The sequence below is a fragment of the Oncorhynchus gorbuscha genome, linkage group LG09 (assembly GCF_021184085.1).
Source record: "Oncorhynchus gorbuscha isolate QuinsamMale2020 ecotype Even-year linkage group LG09, OgorEven_v1.0, whole genome shotgun sequence".
In the NCBI taxonomy this organism is placed as follows: domain Eukaryota; kingdom Metazoa; phylum Chordata; class Actinopteri; order Salmoniformes; family Salmonidae; genus Oncorhynchus; species Oncorhynchus gorbuscha.
The window spans coordinates 20,351,786-20,374,953 of NC_060181.1; positions in this window are offsets into that span (position 1 = coordinate 20,351,786).

Here is a 23,168-nt window from a genome sequence, read left to right on the forward strand (position 1 = left end):
TGTGTCAGCATAACTCGGGAAGTGTAGTTTTGTTGGATGGAGGCACCTATCGCTGTATGGATCTGTGCAAAACTGCTACAGTAAGTGTATCTTTTTTAATTTAATGATTATTTCTTGCTGATGAAAGATAAGGGCCATATGTTTTAAAAGCAATGATTATTGAGGTTTCTACATTTTAAAACGCAGCATCCGTACTAGTTCATGAGGCAGTCATGGGCAGTGTTCTCTCAACATTTTAGGCACTGAGCAAATTTCAGGTCTACTGAGGCTGTACACGCCTAAGTTACAGTTAACAGTGGCCATGTAGACTACTGTAGCTATTTGATCATAATGTAGGCTTACCAGTGGCCTACCATCAAGATCAATGGAGAAAATGCATCCCATACATTTGAACATGGAAATAGCTGTTCTAATATTCACCCTATAGTAGCAGCCAATCTGTGGTGTTCAATGTAGGCCTACATTCTATGAGACTTGAAGAAAAAAACATGCAGGGCTTGACATGAACCTGTTTATCCACTTGTTCTTTAGACAAAGAAGTGACTGAAAATGTGTTTGATGCAAGAAACCCCTTTACAAAATAAAATGCATTATTTTTTTTTTTTTTTACAGAGAATCAGACAAATTATGCTACTCTCTGCCTATTGGCTAGTTAGCTCATTCAAGCCTGTCTCAAAATACAACACTGCCCCTTTAAGACAAAAAAAAGCTCTTTACCCGACTCGATTTTCAAAGATGCCCAGGAATATGCATGTTTTGTGCTCTTGTAGGAAGCTATCACTACCCTATTGCTGACTATAAATTATCTATAACTCGGCTAATAATGCACTAACTAGCAAAGGATATGAACAAAATGTGCACACGTGGCTACATGCAGCTCTCACTTTGATCTCAATCTCACGACTGCTCATGCTGTAAACACAGTCTTTAAAAGTAAATGGCACAGATCCACGTAAGGCAATGGTCTATTTGCATATAAGCCTAGTGCAGCTCTAATTGTTTAAGCAGCACTGGTCTGTTTAGAGTACGGTCAGAGTAGTGCGTGTCAATGCAATAGAATCCCCTCCGATGTATTCTGCCTACAACAAAATGTCGCTAATATTGCATTGATGCGATCACAATTGCCACAGTAAACGGGAAACTTTGATAGTGTTAACATGGAAAACCCTAGAACAGTGGACACCAACCTTTTCTGAGTCAAGATCACGGAGTCAAAATGCAAGTCGAGATCTACCGGTAAGAAGAAAAAAATAATAACTGGTCCTAAAAAATGTAAGCCTATGCAACATTAACCAATTAAAAACAGTATTGTAGCAATGAGGTGTGTGCAGTAAGCTATAGGCCCAATACGCTATCACCCCATATTGGGTTTGCTTGAATTGTCATGCCAATGCATTGTTGTTCAGGCCATTAAAAAAAAATTTTTTTTGAGGTAGTCTATATGATCACACCGGTAATAGATCTGTTGTTGTATTACTTGTGAGGCACAGCCGAGTGTGCACGCATTTAAATAATTCGCTTTTTATTTTACTGGCCTGATGGTGCCTGCATCTGAGGTTCAGTCTCCCTGGAGGGAGAGAGCGGCAGACTGAGGGTCGTGTCCCTCTGCTCTCCCTTTCCTCCACAGTCTTCCTACTGATGGGTAAACTCGAGTCGCACTGCATTATTTCTGCCTCATGTTGTTACTCCTATGAATAGAGAAAGTGAATATTTACTCGATATAAAAAATACCCAAGCTTCTAATCCTCCACATTCATTACTGCTGCACTGCTTGTAGCGCTGAGTGGAAATAGGAAGAACGCGCATTTTATGGCGTATAAACGTGTTGAACACAAAGTGTTGACAGTTCTAAGTAAGAACTTAAACATGAACTCACTCGTAAAAAAAGCAGCTCTTTGCTGTATTCGTTGACAGTCTCTTCAAGTTATGGTTTTAAACGTTTTGAAATATCAGTATCTACTTTGCTGTAGCTATGTTTAATGCCTGCCACGTTACTCCAGACACACTATTCTGACCCGTCCGATTGGCAGCTGTAGTCGGATAGTACAGTGCTGGAGGTGACAGCATTGCCTTTGCCCCCTTAGGCACAACTATGACAACATAACCAACAAAAACGGGCCACAACTCCTGCACATGCTGGGTATGTACAGTCAATGATAAACTTTGAAGGGACTCCTACGGTAGGTACACAGTATATTTGACCTCTCAGCTTCCCGATCAAAAAATCTCACATAGAAAAAATGAACAAAAGAAAATGAACAATGACAAATGGTTTGACGAAGAATGCAAAAATCTAAGAAAGAAATTGAGAAACCTGTCCAACTAAAAACATAGAGACCCGGAAAACCTGAGTCTACACCTTCACTATAATGAATCACTAAAACAATACAGAAATACGCAATGGAAAAATAAGGAACAGCGCGTCAGAATTCAGCTCAATGTAATTGAAGAATCCATAGACTCTAACCACTTCTGGGAAAATTGGAAAACACTAAACACAAATAATTATCTATCCAAAATGGAGATGTATGGGTAAACCACTTATCCAATCTTTTTGGCTCTATAACAAAGAACAAACAGCAAAAACATATACATGATCAAATACAAAATCTTAGAATCAACTATTAAAGACTACCAGAACCCACTGGATTCTCCAATTACCTTGAATGAGCTACAGGACAAAATAAAAACTCTCCAACCCAAAAAGGCATGTGGTGTTGATGGTATCCTCAATGAAATGATCAAATATACAGACAACAAATTCCAGTTGGCGATACTAAAACATCATCTTTAACTCTGGCATCGTCCCCATTATTTGGAACCAAGGAATAATCACTCCAATTCACAAAAGTGCAGACACATTTGACCCCAATAACTACCGTGGGATATGCGTCAACAGCAACCTTGGAAAAATCCTCTGCATTATCATTAACAGCAGACTCGTACATTTCCTCAATGAAAACAATGTATTGAGCAAATGTCACATTGGCTTTTTTACCAAATTACCGTACGACAGACCACGTATTCACCCTGCACACCCTAATTGACAAACAAACAAACCAAAACAAAGCCAAAGTGTTCTCATGCTTTGTTGATTTAAAAAAAGCCTTAGACTCAATTTGGCATGAGGGTCTGCTATACAAATAGATGGAAACTGGTGTTGGGGGCAAAACATACAACATTATAAAATCCATGTACACAAACAAGTGTGCGGTTAAAATAGGAAAAAAACATATTGCTTCCCACAGAGCTGTGGTGTGAGACAGGGATGCAGCTTAAGCCCCACCCTCGTCAACATATATCAACAAATTGGCGCGGGCACTAGAAATGTCTGCAGCATCCGGCCTCACCCTACTAGAATCTGAAGTCAAATGTTTGCTGATGATCTGGTGCTTCTGTCTTCAACCAAGGAGGGCCTACAGCAGCACCTAGATATTCTGCACAGATTCTGCCAGACCTGGGCCATGACATTACATCTTAGTAAGACCAAAATAATGGTGTTCCAAAAAAGGTCCAGTTGCCAGGACCACAAATTCCATCTAGACACCGTTGCCCTAGAGCACACAAAAAAACAATACATACCTTGGCCTAAACATCAGCGCCACAGGTAACTTTCACAAAGCTGTGAACGATCTGAGAGACAAGGTAAGAAGGGCATTCGATGCCATAAAAAGGAACATAAAATTCAACATACCAATTAGGATCTGTCTCAAAATACTTGAATCAGTTATATAACCCATTGCCCTTTATGGTTGTGAGGTCTGGGGTCCACTCACTAACCAAGAATTCACAAAATGGGACAAACACCAAATTGAGACTGCATGCAGAATTCTGAAAAATGTCCTCTGTGTACAAGACCAAATATTGCATGCAGAACAGAATTAGGCTGATATCCACTAATTATCAAAATCCAGAAAAGAGCTGTTAAATTCTACAACCACCTAAAAGGAAGTGATTCCCAGACCTCCCATAACAAAGCCATCACCTACAGAGAGATGAACCTGGAGAAGAGTCCCCTAAGCAAGCTGGTCCCGGGGCTCTGCTCACAAACACACCCCACAGAGTCCCAGGACAGCAACACAATTAGACCCAACCAAATCATGAGGAAACAAAAATATAATTACCATTAATTGCTATTGAGAAAGGCCGCCGTAGGCAGACATGGCTCTCAAGAGAAGACAGGCTATGTGCACACGGGCCCACAAATTGAGGTGGAAACTGAGCTGCACTTCCTAACCTCGTTGCCAAATGTATGACCATATTAGAGACACATTGACCTCAGATTACACAGATCCACAAAGAATTTGAAAACAAACCCAATTTAGCTAAACTCCCATATCTACTGTGTGAAATACCACAGTGTGCCATCACAGCAGCAATATTAGTGACCTGTTGCCACAAGAAAAAGGTCATCCAGTGAAAAACAAACACCATTGTAAATACAACCCATATTTATGTTTATTTATTTTCCCTTTTGTACATCGTTACACTGTATATCAGGGGTGTCAAAGTCAAATGGACGGAGGGCCAAATAAAAAATTTAGCTACAAGCCGAGGGCCGGACTGTTCGAATGTTCATTGAAAATTTTTTAAATGACGCATATAGTCTAGTGAACCTAATTGAACCTACTGAAAACCTAACAAATATATTCCAATATGATCAGATAAATAAAGCAATATTTTCTTATGGCTCTGTCAGTAATCTTTAATTTTCAACAGACACAAAAGACAAATTTCCTTTATATAAAAATCCCCATAACATGAACATTAAATGAAAGAAACCGGTATTCAAGGCACCATCAGTAGCCTATATTTTCTATTTTAGCAAAAGTGGGCTAAATTTACTTCAAAGAAAAAAACAATAATAGCAATTTTCTATCATCCACTCAACTGAAATATTTTTAAAATATAATTGGATTGAAATACAATAAAATAAAGTGCAAAAATCTATTAATCAAAAACAACACTTTGTTTAAGGAGAAGTAACATGCAGTGAAAACAAATATTAAACTTTAACTTTTAAACTTGAACTGAGTAAAAACTCTAAATATGTGATTGCACAGTAATGTTCACTTGTTTGAGGTTGAGGGTGATACTTGGTGGTGTCCCATCTTTTCCACAAGTTCATCAATGTTCGGGGTAAGGCTCTGAGCTGAGGAAATCCTCAGAATTGAGTGGAGGTGTTCAGCAGTAAGTCGACTTCTGTGTGATGTTTTGTTCAAGTTCATCAAAGAAAACAGTTGTTCACACAGGTATGTGCTGCCAAACATAGACAACGTTTGAGCAGCCTGGATGCGCAGCTGGGGCATTGTGTCGGGGAGGAAACGGGCGAACTCCGCAGCACCCACTGCCGCATATTTTGCCCTCAGTGCATCATTGCATTGGAGGTCAATCAACTCCATTTGGAGGTTTGGTGGTGAGCTTTCCACGTCAACAGCAAATGGGTTACCGAGCAGTTCCAACCTGCTTTTTTGTGCTTCAAAGTCAGCAAATCGGCGTCGAAAGTCAGCGGCAAGCATACCTATTTTATCAGCCAACTGTGCGCTCGGGAACGCACTGGTAGAGAGCTTCTCTTTCATGGTCTGGCAGCTGGGAAAGTGGCTCAAATTTTCTTTCCGCATCTGCGTCTCCCACAGAGTCAGTTTGGTTTTAAATGCCTTCACTGTACTGTACATATCAGAGATGACACGATCCCGACCCTGCAGCTGCAAGTTCATTGCATTCAGATGACTCGTAATGTCACACAGAAAAGCCATTTCACACAGAAACATTTCGTCTCGGAGTTGTGTTGTGTCTTTCCCTTTGCTGTCCAAGAACAGACAAATCTCCTCACGAAGCTCGAAACATCTTTGAAGCACCTTTCCCTGGCTTAGCCATCGCACCTCTGTGTGATAAGGCAAATCACCATGCTCCGTTTCTAACTCCGTCAGAAATGCCTTGAACTGGCGGTGATTCAAACCTTTGGCTCTGATAAAGTTAACTGTGCGCGTGATGATGCTCATTACATGCTCCATTTTCAAGGCTTTACCGCACAACGCTTCCTGGTGTATGATACAATGATAAGCTGTCAGCTCACCTGTCGCGTTTTCCTCTTGCATCTTTTCCCGTATCTTCGTCACCAGTCCGCTCCTGTGTCCACACATCGCAGGTGCTCCGTCGGTTGTCAAACCCACAAGTTTTTCCCAAGGCAGCTCCATCTCATTTACACATCTTGACACCTCTTCATACAAATCATGCCCCGTAGTTGTGCCATGCATAGGACGTAAAGCCAAAAACTCCTCTGTCACGCTTAGGCTGGAGTCCACTCCGCGGATGAAAATTGACAACTGGGCAATGTCAGAAATGTCGGTGCTCTCATCCACAGCCAAGGAATATGCAATGAAATCTTTTCCCTTTTTCACAAGCTGCTCTTTTAGATTGATGGACAACTGGTCTACGCTCTCGGCAATGGTGTTTCTGCTCAGACTCACATTTAAAAAGAGTTGCCTTTTTTCTGGGCAAACTTCGTCACAAACTTTAATCATGCAGTTTTTGATGAAATCCCCCTCCGTAAATGGCCGGGCTGATTTAGCGATCTCTTCTGCCAAAATAAAACTGGCCTTGACAGCAGCCTGGCCTTGTGATTTGGCTTTTTTGAACAGAGCCTGTCGAGATTTGAGGCCTCGTTTTAATTCCTCTGCCTTTTGTAGCCTTTGTTCCATGTCCATATTCTTGTTGTTGTCCGCGTGTTTCGTTTCATAATGTCGTCTCAGATTATACTCTTTCAGTACCGCCACACTTTCTCCACACAGAAGACACACAGGTTTTCCAGCTACCTCCGTGAACAAATACTCCGACTCCCACCTTGTTTGAAACCCCCGGTTCTCAGTGTCCACCTTCCGTTTTGCCATTTTTGATGGGTATCTGAAAGTTAATTTTACAGTGATGCTGACAACTGCTGTGCCAATAAATATTGAAATGAAGCAGCCTACTGCTCGGTGCGTCACCGTTGCATTGTGGGAAATGTAGTATTGGTGCGTGTAAAAGATCTGCGGGCTGCCGGCTTGCTGCGGTCTGCGGGCCGGTTCTAATAATAAATCAAGATCATCCCAGGGGCCGTAAAAAACCTTCTCGCGGGCCGGATGTGGCCCGCGGGCCTTGACTCTGACATATGTGCTGTATATATACATAATGACATTTGTAATGTCTTTATTCTTTTGGAACTTCTATGAGTGTAATGTTTACTGTTCATTTGTATTGTTTATTTCACTTTTGTATATTATCTACATCACTTGCTTTGGCAATGTTAACACATATTTCACATGCCAATAAAGCCCCTTGAATTGAACAGTACACTTGATCTGCCGTCTGGGTCCCCCCGGAACACACAGTTTATACTTCAGACACATGAAATGGTTAAAAACGACAACAGTTCACCTACCCGGTGCGCAGGGCAGATGAATCGGGTGCACCTACCATCAACAACAGCCAGAGAAGAAAAAAAAAGGAACAGAAGGCTTTATCGTTGTTTTTTTACAGAAATGTTTGGCGATCAACTATGAACACCTTTGAGATCGGTAACCACTGCTCTAGAAAGTTGAGTGAAATTACCCAGTAAAATGCTACCGGGGTAAATGTCTAAAATTATTTGGTTTTAAATATACTTAAGTATCAAATGTAAAAATATGAATATATTAAACAAACGGCACAATATTCTTGTTTTTTAAATTTACGGATAGCCTGGGGCACACTCCAACACTCAGACATACTTCACAAATTAAGCATTTGTGTTTAGTGAGTCCGCCAGATCAGAGACAGTAGGGATGACCAGGGATGTTGCTGTGATAAGTGTGTAAAGTGAACCATTTTATGTTAAGCATTCAAAATATAAGGAGTACTTTTGGTGTCAGGGAAAATGTATGGAGTAAAAAGTCTATTATTTTCTTTAGGAATGTGGTGAAGTAAGAGTAGTCAAAAATATAAATAATAAAGTAAAGAACAGACACCACCAAAAAACTACTTAAGTAGTACTTTAAAGTATTTTTACACCACTGAACATTGGTCTTGGGTGAAAACTGTAGGGAGAAGGCAGAAGGCCCGAAAACAGTAGGGAGAAGGCAGGATGCCCGAAAAAAGTAGGGAGAAGGCAGGATGCCCGAAAAAAGTAGGGAGAAGGCAGGATGCCCGAAAACAGTAGGGAGAAGGCAGGATGCCCGAAAACAGTAGGGAGAAGGCAGGATGCCCGAAAACAGTAGGGAGAAGGCAGGATGCCCGAAAAAAGTAGGGAGAAGGCAGGATGCCCGAAAACAGTTGGGAGAAGGCAGGATGCCCGAAAAAAGTACGGAGAAGGCAGGATGCCCGAAAAAAGTAGGGAGAAGGCAGGATGCCCGAAAACAGTAGGGAGAAGGCAGGATGCCCGAAAACAGTAGGGAGAAGGCAGGATGCCCGAAAACAGTAGGGAGAAGGCAGAAGGCCCGAAAAAAGTAGGGAGAAGGCAGGATGCCCGAAAAAAGTAGGGAGAAGGCAGGATGCCCGAAAAAAGTAGGGAGAAGGCAGGATGCCCGAAAACAGTAGGGAGAAGGCAGGATGCCCGAAAACAGTAGGGAGAAGGCAGGATGCCCGAAAAAAGTAGGGAGAAGGCAGGATGCCCGAAAACAGTAGGGAGAAGGCAGGATGCCCGAAAACAGTAGGGAGAAGGCAGGATGCCCGAAAACAGTAGGGAGAAGGCAGGATGCCCGAAAAAAGTAGGGAGAAGGCAGGATGCCCGAAAACAGTAGGGAGAAGGCAGGATGCCCGAAAAAAGTAGGGAGAAGGCAGGATGCCCGAAAAAGTAGGGAGAAGGCAGGATGCCCGAAAAACAGTAGGGAGAAGGCAGGATGCCCGAAAACAGTAGGGAGAAGGCAGGATGCCCGAAAAAGTAGGGAAAGGCAGGATGCCCGAAAACAGTAGGGAGAAGGCAGGATGCCCGAAAACAGTAGGGAGAAGGCAGGATGCCCGAAAACAGTAGGGAGAAGGCAGGATGCCCGAAAAAGTAGGGAGAAGGCAGGATGCCCGAAAAAGTAGGGAGAAGGCAGGATGCCCGAAAAAGGATGTAGGGAGAAGGCAGGATGCCCGAAAAAGTAGGGAGAAGGCAGGATGCCCGAAAACAGTAGGGAGAAGGCAGGATGCCCGAAAAAAGTGCCCGAAAAAGTAGGGAGAAGGCAGGATGCCCGAAAACAGTAGGGAGAAGGCAGGATGCCCGAAAACAGTAGGGAGAAGGCAGGATGCCCGAAAACAGTAGGGAGAAGGCAGGATGCCCGAAAACAGTAGGGAGAAGGCAGGATGCCCGAAAACAGTAGGGAGAAGGCAGGATGCCCGAAAACAGTAGGGAGAAGGCAGGATGCCCGAAAAAGTAGGGAGAAGGCAGGATGCCCGAAAAAAGTAGGGAGAAGGCAGGATGCCCGAAAACAGTAGGGAGAAGGCAGGATGCCCGAAAAAAGTAGGGAGAAGGCAAGATGCCCGAAAAAAGTAGGGAGAAGGCAGGATGCCCGAAAACAGTAGGGAGAAGGCAGGATGCCCGAAAACAGTAGGGAGAAGGCAGGATGCCCGAAAAAGTAGGGAGAAGGCAGGATGCCCGAAAAAGTAGGGAGAAGGCAGGATGCCCGAAAACAGTAGGGAGAAGGCAGGATGCCCGAAAACAGTAGGGAGAAGGCAGGATGCCCGAAAACAGTAGGGAGAAGGCAGGATGCCCGAAAACAGTAGGGAGAAGGCAGGATGCCCGAAAACAGTAGGGAGAAGGCAGGATGCCCGAAAACAGTAGGGAGAAGGCAGAAGGCCCGAAAAAAGTAGGGAGAAGGCAGGATGCCCGAAAAAAGTAGGGAGAAGGCAGGATGCCCGAAAACAGTAGGGAGAAGGCAGGATGCCCGAAAACAGTAGGGAGAAGGCAGGATGCCCGAAAACTGTAGGGAGAAGGCAGAAGGCCCGAAAACTGTAGGGAGAAGGCAGAATGCCGCCTAGAGTTTGAGAGCTAGATCAAAGGCTAGCACAACCCCATAAATAACCCCCTTGACAGACGCCAATGCTTCGAAAACCCATACACCACATTCTATAAAAAAAGATTTGAGGCGCAAAGTATGCTTATTCTGTTCCACGGACACACACAAAATCTGAATAAGACCAGCTCTTGTGATTCCCAACGACCACCACCTCACCCAACACCTTTATTATACTCCTCATGACTTTGAACGGATCCCTCACATAACATTGATCCAAGACCCTCACTCCGACTATAAATTAATGTAGGGATTTTTCTTAGTTTCCATCAAATTTGACTTTTGTTTCCTTTCACGACTGTAGTCAACTCGTTCTCACTCTCTGTACTCTCATCTTCACCCCACCCACTATCAGTTTTCAACAGAACAGTCGTTTCCGTCATCTCCTAGCACTTCCTTCGTCTATGATATCATGGCGGTCCCCAAACAAAAGTTTAAAGTGCATGCCGACACCTACTTTACTGGAATGTACGATCAATCATGATCTGCCTAATTCTGTACAACTGTGAAAAACAAATTCTAAACCAAATAAATCCCTAACTTCTACCACATCCTCCTCCCTCGTCCTCAAAAAATCCCTCCCCAACCCCATTAAATGTTATCTATATCATGCTGAAACACTCCACCCTTAGGAATGTTCAGCATGTCAACAACCATTTCAACAGTAACATCTGTTACCCCCAATATCTCTTTTGTCGCCGCTACAATAACCTTAAACCTGGCATTTCTGTTTTCCACAACCTGAGTTGTTTGATAAAAGCTCTGAAGTCAACTTTATTCCTTATCCATGTGTCCTTTGCCACTGCACATTCATGAGCACAAGATTTCTGAACAGGCCTTGAAACCATGCCAGGACCATCACTTCCTACAGGTACCTCCATGTAAGCTTCATCAGTCCACACTGTAGTTCTACCAATCTGTTTTACGACCTCTGTATACGATACATCATGACTGATCCTATATCTTTGAGCCTCTCTAGCCTCTCTCTGTACCTGGCATTCACCAAATGCTGCACTGTGTTCTTCATTACAGCACTTCCTATTGCTTCCACATTCACCATAATCATATTCCCCTCCACACTTGGCACATATTTTCTGAGCAGCTACATGTCTCATTCTTTGGCATTTAAAACACTGCAGCACATATGGGACCGATTCTCTAACATTGAAACTAAGGAATCCTACCTGTACTTTCCCCAGCAAGACTTTCTCAATTCTTAGAATCAATGATAAGCTTTCACTTCTTTGACCCTCTTTCCAACTGAAACTGTTTGCCTCACTCTGCCACTCTTCACATTTTCTTTAAATATCATCTGTGGACATACTGTAGATATTGGGACTCAGCACTGGCTTCTTCCTCTTTGGTATAATGCAAACAAATGTTATAGGTGCATGTCGCCACCTACTGTATTGGCTGTGTATCAGCCTACGATTCTATAGTATGAATTCATTACACTTTGTGAGAGGAAAAAAATGCTCTACCAACTAACCATCCACCCATTAACACCTCATCACTATTCCACTACTTTGGCCCTATCTGAACCTGCACCAGGCCAGGACGGGACAATATTGTTCAAAACACCTCGTTACTATTCCGCAGTAAAAACTCGTACACCGAAGTGCTTCTCTGCAGCTGCCACCACAACATCTATCCTCTGTGATTTATATTTCCCATTCCTGTGGTACAGTTGATAACCATGGACACCAAAAAAAATACATGTTTTGACCTTACTGAAGCATATGTTATTCCTATCACTCTCTATTGACCTCAGCCTACTCACAGGGATACTTTTAGGATCCCTCACCCTGGACCCATCTTCCTCTACTACTCTCTTCACTGCCTCAGCATGACACTTTCTGTACTACTCTGATCCTGGCAACCTCAACCTGCCTTTCTCTCACCAGACACCTCTGATCTCCAGCACCATGGGCATGCCTACAGTTTACATACTTTTTCCACCGATACTACACATTCCTTTGTCTCATGTCCTCCTGCACACTTCTCACATCTAGGAATCTCTCTCCTACACACTGCTGCCACATGATCATAAGCTTGACACCTAAAACACTAATGGGTTCGGAACAAAAGTTCTCATGGGATAACTGACACATCCTAACATGACTTTAAAAACTGCATCAAAACTTAGTAGTACAGACAGTGTCTTCTCGGTTTCACCACCCTCTGCGTGGCACCAAACTGTGGGCGTCACAGACACCGGTAATATTAAACTTCAGTTGACCCTCAACGCCACTCCAGTTATCCCTCTTTTCAATGGCACCCTGCTCCAGAGGGGAACACAAGTCACAGTTCTAGTCCCCAGTCATGTGGTGCGAACCACATTCTACACGATTCCACTTCGAGTAACTTTCACCAACATTCCCCAACATCTTTCCCACCCAACCTGACACGACATACGGATCAGCCAGAAGACAAGGAGTCATTCTCTCCAAAAAAATCTCACTCCCAATGGGTAAACAACATCATCTTTTACGGTTTACTTTCATCCTTTTCCCTGCTCACCTTCTTAATGACCTCACTGGGTTCCCCTGACTCCATCTCCAAGTCCAACAACCATTCGGGCATACCCACCATCTTGTCCCAAACCAAACCCCCCAGCACCATCGTCATATCTCCTTGGCCTCTTGTACTAGATTGGCCTACTGTACATTGTTTCAATGTCAATTGATATGGATGCAATGTTTCTAAAACGGCGGAAGAGTTGTTACCCTAATGTTTTATTTATTTATTTATTTATTTATTATTTTATTTATTTATTATTTATTAGGCAAGTTGAGAACAAGTTCTCATTTACAATTGCGACCTGGCCAAGATAAAGCAAAGCAGTTCGACAGATACAACGACACAGAGTTACACATGGAGTAAAACAAACATACAGTCAATAATACAGTATAAACAAGTCTATATACAATGTGAGCAAATGAGGTGAGAAGGGAGGTAAAGGCAAAAAAGGCCATGGTGGCAAAGTAAATACAATATAGCAAGTAAAACACTGGAATGGTAGTTTTGCAATGGAAGAATGTGCAAAGTAGACATAAAAATAATGGGGTGCAAAGGAGCAAAATAAATAAATAAATAAAATACAGTTGGGAAAGAGGTAGTTGTTTGGGCTAAATTATAGGTGGGCTATGTACAGGTGCAGTAATCTGTAAGATGCTCTGACAGTTGGTGCTTAAAGCTAGTGAGGGAGATAAGTGTTTCCAGTTTCAGAGATTTTTGCAGTTCGTTCCAGTCACTGGCAGCAGAGAACTGGAAGGAGAGGCGGCCAAAGAAAGAATTGGTTTTGGGGGTGACCAGAGAGATATACCTGCTGGAGCGTGTGCTACAGGTCGGAGATGCTATGGTGACCAGCGAGCTGAGATAAGGGGGGACTTTACCTAGCAGGGTCTTGTAGATGACATGGAGCCAGTGGGTTTGGCGACGAGTATGAAGCGAGGGCCAGCCAACGAGAGCGTACAGGTCGCAATGGTGGGTAGTATATGGGGCTTTGGTGACAAAACGGATTGCACTGTGATAGACTGCATCCAATTTGTTGAGTAGGGTATTGGAGGCTATTTTGTAAATGACATCGCCAAAGTAACCATAACCCTTACCTAACCCTTAACCCCTTTCAGTGTCAACTTCAATGGCGTAGGGACATCAAGGATCCCGGTAGCATGAACTATGCTCAAGCATTGTGTGGGTAATGACGAATCCTTTCAATCCCTGGGGTGTAATCATTACGGAAACCGTTTAAAGCTGCTATTTTTTTTAAACTTTTTGGGCAACCTGACCAAATTAACATAGAAATGTGAGTTATAGATGTCATTCTCATTGAAAGTAAGTATAAGACAGATCTATTCTATGTGCACTATTTCTATGCTTCCCATTCTAAAGTTTCGTTTTTGCATCTTTTCCTTTTGGTTTTGTACACCAGTTTCAAACAACTGAAAATACAATCTTTTTGGTTATGGAAAATATATTTAACAGCGGTTTAGATGGTACAATGATTCTAAGCTATACTTGCATCCAAACTGAAATTAGGCAAAATTTAGCAACAAGGAAATGACAGCGCGATTTCCACATAGTACTTCTTTAAGATCCAAACAGAAGCAGATATAGAAAAATTAGAGTATCTTTTGGGCAAATTCAAGTAAGTCCTTCCCTGTTTCGTGCCGTTTGCCTCTGTTTAAGAAACGTTTTGTAACGGAATCAGCGTAATGAATACGCCACTGTGCCACATGCCGCTGTTTGTAGTTCATTGTATTCGTGGTATCGTCCCATCATGATGATTCACTTCCATGTAAAATTGCCTAGGAAATTCATTATGAAAAACTGAAAGTAAGATGAAGAGGTCTTAACATTTAGAGGAATTACAAACATAGCTTAATGCTATTTCTTTATGGCAACCTCTAATTGTAGCCTAGCAGTGTGGTGTATTCATGGATACCAAGGGAAACTATGCTTCCCAAAATAACTGACCAAGATAAAAGAAAACATAAAATCATTTGTGTTTCATCACTGTGTTTCATAATTTTCCTTCAATTTACAGGTGGCTGAATGTATCTCACCGGAGAAAGCATCTGAGCGAGCAAAACAGAGCCCACTGGCTCTGTATGTGTAGGCCATCCATTTGTTGCTCCTCTGGTCAAAAAGAGGATCACATTGTTGCCACTGTAGCATTGAATGCAAGGGAAGCCAGAGAGCATTTAGCCTCCCTTGATAGAAAAAAAAGTATAAAATAGTCCATCAGCATTGAGCTAAACTGAGTGAACTCAACTGGGGATGGTCTTCGCCGCACCAAAAAGTAGTGCCAATTTGGATATGGTCCACTCCTATCACATGACAACGGGAGCATACAGACAACTTGAATTGTTGCATATATTTGTGTTGTCCTCCAGTGGTTAGCTAGCTAAAATTGTCCCTTTCCTAAATTAGCCATGGATGGAGATATGGATTTGACTTAATTTTCTGTATTGGCCAATGATTATAACAGTGATTCTGATCTAACCATAAATGTGTACATTGTGCCCCTGGCCTGAGAGGATGATGGTCAATATGTGGAAGGCTAATGTTAACTAGATAATGTCGCTCATGAAAGGAAGTTAGGCTAGTGAGCAAGCATTTTAGCCAGGTAGCCCAGAACAAAAGAAAAGTACTGTACAACAGTCAGACTGTTTCGTCAACATTGGTTCCCCAAGTGGCGCAGCAGTTTAAGGCACTGCATGTCAGTGCTAGAGGCTTCACTACAGACCATGGTTAGAGTCCAGGCTGTATCACAACCAGCCGTGATTGGGAGTCCTATATGGCAGGGCACAATTGGCCGAGCATTGTCCAGGTTAGGGTTAGGCCTAGGTAGGCCGTCATTGTAAATAAGAATTTGTTCTTAACTGACTTGCTATCTTGACACAAGGTAAGACCCAGACAGGAGGGAGATGGTTGTAGTCTTACAATATATATTAATCCAATAGGGGAAGGCAAGAGAATGCCTGTCCACAACCAAAAGGATCAAAACCAGTTCAGAGTCCAAAAGGTACCGAAGGGCAGACAGACTCCAGGCCAGGCAGGACAATCAGGCAGGACGATCAGGCAGGACGATCAGGCAGGACGATCAGGCAGGACGATCAGGCAGGCAGGCAAAGAAGTCCAGAGTCAGGCAGGGGTCAAAACTTTGAGGACTATCAAAAAGAGAATAGCAAAAGGAGTATGTGAAAACCACTCTGATTGACTTGACTAACATATAAGACAAACGTGAACACAGGGATAAATACACTGGCCCAGTGAGACAGGGATAAATACACTGGCCCAGTGAGACAGGGATAAATACACTGGCCCAGTGAGACAGGGATAAATACACTGTCACAGAGAGACAGGAAACACCGGGATAAATACACTGGCCCAGTGAGACAGGGATAAATACACTGTCACAGAGAGACAGGAAACACCGGGATAAATACACTGGCCCAGTGAGACAGGGATAAATACACTGGCCCAGTGAGACAGGGATAAATACACTGTCACAGAGAGACAGGAAACACCGGGATAAATACACTGGCCCAGTGAGACAGGGATAAATACACTGTCACAGAGAGACAGGGATAAATACACTGGCCCAGTGAGACAGGGATAAATACACTGGCCCAGTGAGACAGGGATAAATACACTGGCCCAGTGAGACAGGGATAAATACACTGGCCCAGTGAGACAGGGATAAATACACTGGCCCAGTGAGACAGGGATAAATACACTGGCCCAGTGAGACAGGGATAAATACACTGGCCCAGTGAGACAGGAAACACCGGGATAAATACACTGGCCCAGTGAGACAGGGATAAATACACTGGCCCAGTGAGACAGGGATAAATACACTGGCCCAGTGAGACAGGAAACACCGGGATAAATACACTGGCCCAGTGAGACAGGGATAAATACACTGGCCCAGTGAGACAGGGATAAATACACTGTCACAGAGAGACAGGAAACACCGGGATAAATACACTGGCCCAGTGAGACAGGGATAAATACACTGTCACAGAGAGACAGGAAACACCGGGATAAATACACTGGCCCAGTGAGACAGGGATAAATACACTGTCACAGAGAGACAGGAAAAACCGGGATAAATACACTGGCCCAGTGATACAGGGATAAATACACTGTCACAGAGAGACAGGAAACACCGGGATAAATACACTGGCCCAGTGAGACAGGGATAAATACACTGTCACAGAGAGACAGGAAACACCGGGATAAATACACTGTGGAAAACAAGCGACACCTGGAGGGGGTGGAGACAATAATGAGGACAGGTGAAACTGATCAGGGTGTGACACTTGCCTAGTTAAATAAAATAAATAAATACATTTCTCTACAAGTAGGGTAAATCAACATGGTTTTTCTACGCACGCACGCAGAAACCAGAACCGTGGACAGCCATATCATATATAGCTTACGTTGATTGGACTAAATTGTTCTTGGTATATTTTAGTTGTCACTTTAGACTAAGCATCTGTGATTTGAGGATGTTGAAATGGTGCTGGAATAATGGAGCCATGACCAATTATACCCTCTCGACTCCATTTGAGGTCACACAAGGACAGACCTCCCTGGTCTAACTAGTCTACAAGCCCAACAATTGATGGATGCTGGGAATTGGATGCTGGGAAATCATCTAAATGACTCCAGCAGAAAAATTCCCCAGGAGCAGTGGCTTTAAAATCGTATATTTTAAAGCGACTGGGGAACAGGGCGAGCTCTCAGAGATGAGCGGGGTGCAGCTGATATCAGAGCAAGCAAGCAACACGGTCTTTGCAACGGACCTGCAAGAATAGGCTACGTTACGTCACCCGTGGGGCGCAGATACGTGAGTGGACAGAAATAAGTTAGTGTGGCATTGTTAAACACGAATGAAATTCTAGGGGACAAAAGGAGGTAGGCTAGAGAGACTTACCCCCGTCCGGAGTGCCTGAAGTGAGACACGTTCAGACTGTGTCCTTGAAGCAGTATGAATAGAGAGATCCTTTTTTTTCACGCATCCTCTCACGGACTACAGGGATGTATCGGTCCGATCAGATTACTGGTAATGATGTGCATATCATTACATATTGTTTATTTTAATATTTATTACATTTTTTGGTTCGGGCGGGTTAAAATCGTCGGATATAATATGATGCTGTCTCCAAAACGATCACTAGGCTATCATTGTTATCCCATTAGTTTATTATTTATAACGGTAGCCTAAAACTTGTGGAGGGCGTACGCATAATGAATGACAGCTAACAATATAACTATTGTGTTTGCGTCTTCTCTTTGTAGTCATAGTTATGGCTTAAAGACACCATGGAGGCTAGCCTATGTGAATGTGACAGTGATCCGAAGGTAATGAATGCATGGAGCAGTCTAAAGTGTAAGTGATGGTCTCTCACTTTGTGGGATGGTAAATCTTCCACTTAATCAAATGCTGTCAGACATGGGTGGATAGATTGAAATATCCCAGTACAACAGTTATGTGTTATGGCTGTAGCCTTCCCTGGCTTTGCCTCACTTCAAATGTTAAATTGGATTGCAGAGTTCCATTTCGTTTCGAGGATTGTGTGTGTGTGTGTGTGTGTGTGTGTGTGTGTGTGTGTGTGTGTGTGTGTGTGTGTGTGTGTGTGTGTGTGTGTGTGTGTGTGTGCGCCATTGCATAACCCAAAAATGTTATTTTGTTTACAAAACATCACAAAATATTTGAGTCTGAGTCTCACCAATCATTCACCTACTGATAACGAAGGACTGAATGTGCTCTTGAATGAATGATAGGGGCATTCATGTTATGAAGATTATGGGAAATGTATTGGAGTAAAGGTGAGGACACAACAGTTCACCTGACACTGAATCCAAACCTTACACTCTTGACTTTGTGAATTTTACATTTATTGTACTTTTCCCTGCATTTATTGATAACAAAATCTGAAAATACTCTGGATACATTCAGTACTATGACAAGAATATTCCAGGGGTAATGTGGGGTAGATGCAACATAAGACAAAAAAATGACAAAGCCTTGAGTGAGAGGACTAACTGGTGTCTCCAAGTGGACACACACCTCTCTAAAATGTGCACAGTTCCTAAGTAATTCCACTGCACTTTTATGACTCAAAGAACAGTCTTCAGCTATAAGGTGCTTTTTTGAGCTCTCCTAGCTGTGCAGTTGAGGAACTAGAGCAAGAACACCTGTAGTTGTTTTGTTTGGAACACAGCCCTGCATCCCCGCCATCACATAATTACCGTTGTTTACGCAATCCAAAAACAGTCCATTATAAATCAGAATCTGGGTCAGGTGAGCATAATTTGAAAGCTTGTTCTATTGTCAACATGACTAGCTAAATGATTACAGTGTTAGGCTTTTACAAGGCAATTCAGAGAAGCAGATAATAATTGTATTGCACATAGAATGGAGTCATGAGTGCATTCAGATGTGTCGTCCGCGGCTAATTTTCTTCACAGTACAACAAACAGGTTCATTCTGTTTAGAACAACCCAGTGTATGACGCCATGCCATCTTGTAACTCAAACATAGTGATCATAAACATTGACACTGTATCAGATTTTGGAACCTATATAATTTTTCAAATTAAGATTTTATTTAACATTTAACTTGATTTAAATGCATATAATAATCACGTATTATATTACAGAGTACTAATGTTACTGTCCCCACTAAAATAGCAAAATACTTCAATACCTGTAATTTTGTCCTCTGAACATTGAATTGAAGTACTGTAGAATTCCATTCCGTCCTATGGAGGACTGCTCCTAATGGGGAACCAATATTGCCTAGTGGCTTCCAAGCCTTCAATGGCCAATACATAGCATCAGCAATCCAGGGTTTATATACAGTACATCATTGGTCAAAACCCATACAGATCTGTGATGCAGAGACCCTGAGCTCTGACGTCATGTACTGTACAGCATGTTACTGTACAGCCCCTTTGTTCCAATTTAGATACGATTTTGAACCTTCATACGAATGTAAAGGGCTACTGCAGGCCTTCTTAGATTAAAACTAACTCCTAGAAATGTGCTGTATATAATGGAACTGGATGAAGGATAAGTAGAGGTATTGCATCCTATCAAACTGATGCATACATACACCTGACGTGCGCATGTGGAGTTAATGGCGTGAGTCCTCTGAGCCAGCTCTTTGAAGAGATTAAAAAATACCTGCTGCCACCTTTCTCAGGCCTCTATGGACACACGCGTTGCTAAGAGTTCTGCCTTTCCTCTTTCTAAAGGACCTTACAGGAGAGGAGAGAGGAGGCACCCGAAGTGTTCTGTCAGCATGAAGAGGAAAGGAAAGGCAAACCAAATAGCCAGCTCGGCTATCAGCATCATAATACAACACCAACTCTGATAGTGCTGACTGAGACAAGGAAATCAAGACAGAGTTTAGACTATTGGAAGAATGGGGAGATGTGGTGAGGACATCACACCAGTTCAAACTCAGAGTTCATTCAGAAAAGACTACTTAATACTTTAATCAATTCAGATTTTGACTTGCTAATCATATAAAGAAAGCCTCAGTTCATGATTATAGTGTGATTTTTTTTTTCTGAATTAAGTAACAGTACCCTGGCCTTAACCAGTGGTGTAAAGTACTTCAGTAAAACATACTTTAAAGTACTTCTTAAGTAGTATTTGGGGAATCTGTACTTTACTAGAAAATAATGTACTTTTCACCCCATACATTTTCCCTGACATCAAAAAGCACTCCTTACGTTTCGAATGCTAAGCAGGACAGGAAAATGGTCCAATTCACACACTTATCAAGAGAACATCCTTGGTCATCCATACTGTCTCTGATCTGGCCGACTCAGTAAACACAAATGCTTTGTTTGTAAATTATGTCTGAGTGTTGGACTGTGCCCCTGGCTATCCGTATTTAAAAAAATATATATTTTAAAAAAAATATAAATATAGTGACGTTTGTTTTGCATCGTTTTACTTTTGAAACAATTATATTTTAGGAATTATATTTACCTTTGATAGTTAAGTATATTTAATACCCAAATACATTTTTTTACTCGGGTCGTATTTTAATGGGTGACTTTCACTTTTTCTTGAGTCATATTCCATTTTACTCAAGTATGATAATTGGGTAGTTTTTCCACCACTGGCCTGAACCCTAATGCTGGCACAGCTGAATAGACTGGAGCAGTGTAATGGTTTTGTAATTGGTCACCTTTAGTCAACAGTAAACCGCAATGACTACGCTCAATGAGCATCTCTAATGCCAAGTCCACTTCATTTATTCCCTCGTCCGTCCAATCATTTCTTCTCACTGGTGCCTGTCTATCTATTGGAGCACTACACATTTTTTATCCTAGTACCATTACGAAAAGACACATTGCCCATTTCAGCTCCTTGCCAGGCAGCCACTCCATCTTGATTTGGAGGGTGCGCTTCTCCTGACTCCTGCCGACGTAACTCTTAGGGCTGTGGAATACATTTATCCGTAAATGCATTAGTTAGAAAGCAAATCGGGTTTTACGCCTCCCATACTTGCAGGGATGCATTCACCATAGTCATCCTTTTGGACTTTTTAGCAGTCGTTATTTTATATTTTCAAGACTGAACATGAAAATGAAAACAGTAACCAATGCCAAACATGGGTCATGTTCAGCGTGGCAACATTGGCCAACATTCAGGTTGGAATGTATTATATAGATTAAAACAAACTTGCCATTCTGGCAGGTAATTAGAAGTCCCATCAGCTCTATTCAAGCAATGTGCTTTGAGAATTCAGTCAGCTTCATTTGGCTGTTAACTGGGTGTAGTGTGTGGATTGTGGTTGGTCACATGGGCCATTCACAAAGGGTCTCAGAGTAGGAGTGCTGATCTAGGATCAGGTCCTCTATGGCCATTTGAATGGCCCATGTGACCAACCACAATTCATTATGATCTAAAATACAAAACGGATCCTAGATCAGCACTACCAGTCTGATACCCTGTGTGACTAAGGGCCTGTCGGGACATACTATTTGAAAGACAATTTGTGTGTGCTCTGTTTAAGTCTTTAAACCACGTTTGAATATCCAGTGTGAATACAGAGGAGCCGTACTATTGAAATGCGGTACAAAGCCAGTCTAGACATTTTCAGCATGGTCTCTCAGTCTCTTGAGACTGTTTCTTGTCTAGCATATACCTGGAGAGACTGGAAAAATAGAGCTTGTGTCCCCCTATGGGCCCTGGTCAAAAGCAATACACTATATAGGTATTAGGGTGCCAGTTGGGATGCAGGGAGACGACAAACAATAAAACTTCCTTCCCAAGCCTTTAATTCAGGTCCGCTGCTTCACATATCCTAATAGAGGACATCTGAAAACTCCAGGCCTGCCTACATTCATTATTCCATCCCTATCTATCTCTCTGTCTGAAATATGTTCCAGAATGTTCTGTTTATTGCACCGGCTGTTTACAACAAGCCTTTTAAAACACCAGCATCAATGTCCAGTATCTCATCTCCACTGATGTCATCCTTCCCTGTGTGTGTGTGTGTGTGTGTGTGCGCGTGTGCGCGAGTGCGGGCCAGCATTTTTCAGAGAAAGAGAGAGAGAAGCTCTGGTGCAGTATACCCTAGTACCTTGCCATGCATAATTAGGTTTAAGAGAACAAAGATTCCCAGCTTTACAAATGGTGATTGTTCGGTTCAGCACCCAGCAGAACACAGACTCTTTCAGTGTATAGCCCACCAGCCAGGCTGTTTCAGTGTGTAGCCTAAAAATCAGGCTGTTCCAGTGTGTAGCCTAAAAATCAGGCTGTTCCAGTGTGTAGCATACAAACCAGGCTGTTTCAGTGTGTAGCCTACCAACCAGGCTGTTTCAGTGTGTAGGCTACCAACCAGGCTGTTTCAGTGTGTAGGCTACCAACCAGGCTGTTTCAGTGTGTAGCCTACAAACCAGGCTGTTCCAGTGTGTAGGCTATCAACCAGGCTGTTTCAGTGTCTAGCCTACCAACCAGGCTGTTTCAGTGTCTAGCCTACCAACCAGGCTGTTTCAGTGTCTAGCCTACCAACCAGGCTGTTTCAGTGTGTAGGCTACCAACCAGGCTGTTTCAGTGTGTAGCCTACAAACCAGGCTGTTCCAGTGTCTAGACTACCAACCAGGCTGTTTCAGTGTGTACCCTACAAAACAGGCTGTTTCAGTGTGTAGGCTACCAACCAGGCGGTTTCAGTGTGTAGCCTACCAACCAGGCGGTTTCAGTGTGTATCCTACCAACCAGGCTGTTTCAGAGTGTAGCCTACCAACCAGGCTGTTTCAGTGTGTAGCCTAACAACCAGGCTGTTTCAGTGTGTAGTCTACCAACCAGGCTGTTTCAGTGTGTAGCCTACCAACCAGGCTGTTTCAGTGTGTAGCCTACCAACCAGGCTGTTTCAGTGTGTAGCCTACCAACCAGGCTGTTTCAGAGTGTAGCCTACCAACCAGGCTGTTTCAGTGTGTAGCCTAACAACCAGGCTGTTTCAGTGTGTAGCCTACCAACCAGGCTGTTTCAGTGTGTAGCCTACCAACCAGGCTGTTTCAGTGTGTAGCCTACCAACCAGGCTGTTTCAGTGTGTAGCCTACCAACCAGGCTGTTTCAGTGTGTAGCCTACCAACCAGGCTGTATCGATGTCTAGCATAC